The sequence below is a fragment of the Camelus ferus genome, chromosome 1 (genome assembly GCF_009834535.1).
Source record: "Camelus ferus isolate YT-003-E chromosome 1, BCGSAC_Cfer_1.0, whole genome shotgun sequence".
Classification (NCBI taxonomy): Eukaryota; Metazoa; Chordata; class Mammalia; order Artiodactyla; family Camelidae; genus Camelus; species Camelus ferus.
Genome location: NC_045696.1, coordinates 62407352 through 62413942, shown reverse-complemented (window position 1 = coordinate 62413942; position 6591 = coordinate 62407352). Strand labels below are relative to the sequence as shown.

At 44.0% G+C, this 6591-nt stretch overlaps 1 long non-coding RNA gene across 1 annotated transcript; it reads right to left on the bottom strand.

Moving 5' to 3' along the window:
- Positions 1-293: 293 nt before the first annotated feature.
- Positions 294-6175, bottom strand: LOC116664177. The gene is made up of 3 exons (XR_004320548.1): positions 6085-6175; positions 4351-4396; positions 294-3807 (listed from the first exon to the last, which is right to left on the bottom strand). It is a non-coding gene; the product is annotated as an uncharacterized LOC116664177 (long non-coding RNA).
- Positions 6176-6591: the final 416 nt, after the last annotated feature.

Sequence of the window (6591 nt, the reverse complement as noted above, 5' to 3'; positions counted from 1 at the left end):
AGAAAGATCAGTGTGGCTGGAGTGAGGACAGTGGGGAGGAAAGTGATTCAAAATGAATTTGAAGAGGTAGGCAGAAGCCATGTTATATTCTGCTTTGAGGATACTGGCTTCTGAGAGGATCAAGGGTTTGGAGTCCACAGGAACAGGGGAGAAGGCAGAGAGTAGGCAATCAGATGCAGAGAGATGTGTAGTTTTGGTGGTTAGAGTATACAGAGGTTTGCTCTTTGTGTGACTGTCGTCAAGTCAATTATCTCGCTGAAATTTGTTGGAGAAACTAAACAGATCTGCTCTGATTATGGTGAAGAGCTTCTCTGAACACAGTCAGTCCACTAGTGACACCTGCCTTAGCATCTGCTTCTACTTCATTCCTTAAGGGACATAGTGGGGAAGGTGCAGGGTTCAGCCTAGAATTAATTGTAATAACAGCTCCTGACTACTGAACACAGCAACACCAGGTCCTGTATAGATGCTTTCCATCTATATTAGACATCTGTACATTTCCATTAGCTCTGATTTTTACATACCTGGCAAGGCAGGCATTGGTACTATTCCCATTAAAGAAATGAAAAAACAGAGGTGAGAAGAGGTGATCATGCAACTTTTCTAAAGTGATGAAGTGAGAATTTAAGCCCTAATGTGTGATTCCAAACCCGCACTTTTATTTGTTATATTCTCTTGCCCCAGCAACAGAAAGGGGTGAAAGGGTTCACTAGGAGATTGGCCAGGGGTCTAATCCTTTCCAAACTTCTCAGCAGAGAAATATGATACCAACTGCTTATTAATTCCTGAGAAATGTTGAGGGAAGCAGGAGGGCTGGGTTTTCTGTACTAGCCTCAGCAAAAAGTGTTCTCGACTCCTTGACGAAGCAGAGGAATGGAATCCATCCATTCAGTCCATAATCCAACACTGTCATCCAACAAATTCCAGGAGCTGGGACATCTGCTACCAGTTTCCAGTGAACTAGATGAATCCTCAGTCAAGTTATTGTGGCCTGAAGCTTTTCCAGGTGTTTGCTGGGAAACAATCTTTGTCTATTTTGCAATCCAGCACAAACTGAGGCCAGTTCTCATGAATATATACGGGCCAGCAGGGCCACCTCCGTACCTTCTAATGTGGTCAAAATTCAGGATTTTTCAATGTAGAAGCAGTAAGATTCCTGTTTTGTTTTTCTTAATTTTCTGCGATAATAAATAGATGGGTGGACAGAGCTCAGATCCAGGAATAGGGAAATGGGGTCCTTGCCGTGGCTCTTTCATTTCTTAGTTGAATGACTTTAGAGAGTTTTCTAAGCCTTTAATTAGGGGTTTGACTATCGGGTATTTGCATTATGAAATCCATAGATCTGAATGGGAAGTTAGAATTGTATTTCAATAAAATTGAATTCTTTTGTGGTCCTGACTTTTATGTATGCATTTACGGACGTTTTTGTCAAACTGCCAATGAGTCCATGGCACAGAAAGGGAAGGATGTCTGGGGTCCTTGCTTGATTTGATATCATTTCGATTAACATACCCTGTGGGAAATAAATTTCTTTTAACAAAATCCAGTTGAGTGTGGAGGAGTGAAGAGCAGTTTCCCAGTGCTGGTCAGGGAGGTCAGTAAACAGTAGGTAATGGGGCATCGCCTACGGGCTGGGGTCGGGTGGCAGCAGGAGAGACCCAGGCTCTAGGCTCTTACGTGCTATCATCATCTGGGTACAGCTTCTGATAATAAAGTGATGCTACAATAAATCCTGTTTAAAAGAATTATCACTGACTGATGAACTAGCTCTCAGATACGAGCCACTTGTTATGCTGGGTACTCTACATATAGCTCCTGTAAGCCCAGAGTACCGATGAAAGCTGGATATGATTATAGCCATTTCATGGAGTGGAGAACAGGCTCACAGAGGTTAAGTATTCTGCCTAACATGGTGTATCGAGTGGCTGAACTGGGATTCACACCTACTTCTTAATTTGTCTTCTCATGAATGGGGCTGCTGGCCAATCTCTTGGTCTAAGGTAGTCCCTCTCAGACTGGGACATGCCTTAGTTGGAAGAACAGGATTTCTACATCTTCATCTAAGTCTCTAGGAAAATGGCCAAGTTTGATTTATTGATTTATTATTTACTTTGTCAAAATGGTGTTGTTGAACTGTGTCTGAAGATTTGTGTTTGGCCTGGAAGCTTCCTTTTAGGTTTTCTGAAATTAGTATTTGTAAGTAGGTTCTCATTACAGCAATGAGGAGAGTATTACTGAATTTGAGAACCATAGCACATACAATTAAGAATGTTAGTGGTTTTCCAGGGGTGACATCCTAGAAGGGGCAAGTGGGTGTGCATAGGAGTAGGTGTAGGGGAGAGGAGGTGACTGAGAACCACAGATTTCACTGGTTTCTGAATTTGGGTGGGAGCTGTATAGTAGATCGGTTACAGACTCAAGAATAGATCAATACATCCCTTGGTCTTGCATGTTTTGCATGAGGTCTAAGAGCTACTGTTTCAGAATTACTGGTAGAGTGAACTATTACGGTAATTGTACTTTCATTTTCCAAACATTTTGCGTTAGTGACTTTTCCTTAATAAATGAGGGCATGACAATATCTGGGGGGAAAGAACCTGAGACATTGCGAGCTGTATGCATGGGCCTTCCCAGTTCCCCCAGGCCCTGTAGACACCCCAGGAGAGCTCAGTCTGAGTGTGTTTGGGGAGGTCTAAGGCTGAATGTGAACCTGACATTTGGAAATACACGTGTTCAGTTTTTAAAAAGGTCTCCCGCATGCTGTTATGATGTATATACCAGACCAAAAATTGAAAGCAGCCTCAGGGGCTGAGCCCAGCTGCTCCTGTGCAGCCATCACTCAGCCCATAGTGTCTGCTCGGCTTATCAGTCAAACTGCCTCTTTGTCCCTCACAGAGATGTTGGTTCTGTCTCAGAGGAACAAAGAAAACATTCTGACTGTGAGAGAATGGCTTTCAGGGTTTTCCTCATGCAGCTCTGGAGAGAAGACACTTTTATTTTTATCTGTTCGGTGGAGACCAGTAGAGCCAGGGGTGTGTTCATGGCCTTCAATAGTTAAATTCAGATAAAGACACCATTGGCAGAGCCTTCTTGGGGTGGGCACTCCAAGGTTTCCAGGTGGGATAGTCCTGCCTTTAATACAAATAGAGAGGGACGAGGAGGAGGAAGAAAGCTGTTTATAAGAACCTACCCAATGACACTCAATACTATTTCAGGGACTCTGTGTCCTTACAGCGATCCTGTGAAGCAGATATTGTCTTTATATTACATTCACCTTTGAGTTACTTTTCTTTGACAGCTACATACTTTCAGTCCCAAATTCTCTCCATCCAGCCTCCTAAATTTCTATTCCATCCCTTCTCTCTTTCCCCAGTGACAATGCCTTAGCTCAGGCCACCATCTAATTTGACATGTGAAGTTTCAAGTGTTGCTAAGCTCATACCATACGTCACAACCTTAGTGGGAACTAGGTCTTGGTTTACATGGATTCTCTGTTGAGTCAATGATTGTGAGATTTACCAAGATTCCCTTGAGGTTTCTGACTAATCCCCTTAGATTTCCTCTGTCCCCCCGACCCCCACCCCTAGGCCTAAATCTTTGACCTGGTCTCATAGATCAAACACTCATCAATTTAACAAATGTTTACTGAGCACTTCATAAGGACCAGTCATTTTGCAAGGCACCAGGAAGATGGGCTGTACAAGATCAAATCCTTGCCCTTGTGGAGTTTCCTCTTCTAGCTCCTTTCCCCTGTGAGTTGTTTCTCTGGTTGCTTGTTTCTCAGTCTCTCTCACCAGGAGCAGTGGCCTTTATAGCAGAAGTTGAACATGGTCATTAACCAGACAAACTCCTAAAGACTCAGGAACTCTGCATCCTGCCATGAGGGGCCCTGGGCCGCTCCGTTCTGCCCACCTAGGGGCCTGCAAATGATCTCATCCTCCTCCTCCCCCAGCCACCTCCACTCGAGAGAAGGACAAAGCTTAGGGACACTTCGCATCTCAGGTGCCTAGCTCAGTCTTGCATGTACCACTCTGGGTACCCTGGGACAAAGCCCTGTTGACCTGTCAGTCAGGAATCCTTTAATCTTTGATGTCATGCACTCTCAAGTAAACATGCTTTATATACATTTTGCCCTTAATGATCCAATGTTTGCTTTCCTGGTACATTCTGTTTCTTTGGATTAGGCTATTTTGATGTAGTTAGAATAACAAAAATTTAGGAAAAGTCAACTGTTTAAAGAAAAATATGTGAAAGAAAGATTTGTATCATTAAGTCTGCTTCAAATAAGGAAATTTCAATTATGAACAGAAGACCTGTGATTTTATTAAAAGGGTCAAAGAGGGGCCTCACCTGAAGAAAGTCTTCTGGGCCTGAAAGAGGGTCCCACTTCATAACCCTAAAGGATGAAAACACACACTTTGCCTTTTTTCTCTACAATTTGGCTGGAGAAGATCTTCATGTTGTCATAATAACTATTCCAGGTTGAGAATTTCACTTCCTTGAGATTCACCCTAACTCACTCAAAAAATCTCAAGAGATGGCCTAAAGATTTAGGCATCAACCTAATTCACACCCTTCGCTTTTTCTTCCATTAGCCAGGGCCCACGGCTGTGGAATTTTCCATAGGTGAGTGCCTCCATTTAAGAGGAAGTAACTGGATTTCCCAGGACCCTCCCACTTCAGGAGGGTCATTTGAAAAGATATCCATGGCCTGCTTAGGGAATAATTCTGTGTGGGTTGTGCTTGGGCAGGGATGGCTTCAACTGAGGCCCTGAGGGACTGGATATAAAACTGGGGAGAAGGAAAAATTTAAAAAACAGCAACCCAAAAAACACAAAAAACCAAACAATGGTACAAAGGAAGCACTGTTTCTGTAAGCAGATGGAGTGGAGGGGTCAGCCCAACCCAGGTCGCTGTACCAGGCCTCCCACAGCATCCGGGTTGGGTTGGGAGGAAGCACATCTCTGGTCCAGGGACAGCATGGGCCAAGGAAATGGCCCAGGGGTAAACGGCTACATTGGGACTTTCTGCAGAGCAGAGGGATACCCAGAGGACTTTAGATTGGAAAATTGGATAAGTGGAGGGGACTCTGCAGCTCTACTATAGGGGTCCTGCAGTGCAGACTGCCAGGTAGAATAATGCAAATGCCACAGTGAAGGTTCTGGCTTGAAATATACAGCTTGACTGCTACCCATTTAGATGGACTAACCCGATAACCACCACATCTTCAGGCCCCACAGGGATCTGTGGGTACAGGCGTAAGAAGCTGCCTTCAGACCTGCAACTGCTTCTAACATATGTGATCTTCTATGTACCCAGGTGTGTGGTTATTCTATATGCTTTTTAAGGCTTCTTCCTTTCCTGAGCGTCTAGAATTTTATAAAGACTTGTCACTAAACATGTTAGAGATGAGTCATGCTGTGAATGGTCATGGGTGGGACAGCAGAGGGAAGGAAAGATTCGTGTGACTGAATATGTCCTCTGTGTTATTAGACCTTACTCAGATCCCTAAGACACAGCAGTGAGGGAGTTTGTAGTCTCCTCTCAATGCTGCTATAGCCAACCAAGGTTTATCCTATTTTTGTCTTATTTCAGTTTTGGTATCTTGCCAAGCCATTATTATTTATAGCCAAGAATCTGTGAGAAACTCTGTAACAGCTCAGTTAAAGAATCCTCTTCATGTTAGGGCTTCTGGAAAGAACACAGATCTGTGAATCAAGACAGGTTCCTAGGCCCAGCTTTGTCATCAATTTGTGGCTGACCTTGGCAAAGCACTTTCTCTGCCCAGATCAAAGTTCATCCTTCCTGGCCAATTAACATTCTATGACTGTGATTTGATACCTACTATGGGAAGAAGACAGTACCCCAGGTAGGTCCAGGGAGCCAGAAATAGAATTAAGGGTAAGGTCATGTTAGCTTAGGCACCATTAAGGTCCTTGGATTCCTACATAACTCTGCTTGCTTCTTTAAGTCCACTGGCTGCACTCTACCTCCCAAACTGTCCGCTCTCATCAGGTCCCATGGGCCTCCTCAGAAGCACCAAGGCTCACTGGGTTCCCTTTTTTTTTCCACGTATGCACTCACCATGAGGGTGGAGAGCCAGAGAGCCAGGCTATGAGGTGAGGAAGGAGGGCATGTGGAGAGTGCAGCTGAAACCATTTACTGCAGGCCCTGCAGCCTCAGCACCAGGAAAGGACTGTAGTCACGGGGAAATCACATCTGCTATCCTTTTTCAATGCAATTGTTTATCTGAAGCGGGAAATGCAAACACAAGTATTATTTTTCTGCACTGTGTTACTCTGATGGGGATAATAATAGTTGTGCAACCCAGAGTGTGATTATTAAACCTCCCTTATGGTTACAAAGGAGTTGTGAGAAAGCCAAGACGCACAGACTCCCCAAAGCAGGATTTGAAGACTTTTGCAAGTTCCAAACTATTTTCCCAATGAACTGTAGTAACCCACCACGAGACAGAAGAGGTGGAGTCAAACTCCAAGTACATTTTGTCCTCACAGAGACTGTTTTAACACCAGAAGAATTTCCTCTGTGTGTTGTTCTCATGGTCTTACCCGCATTAACTTGTTTAGCACT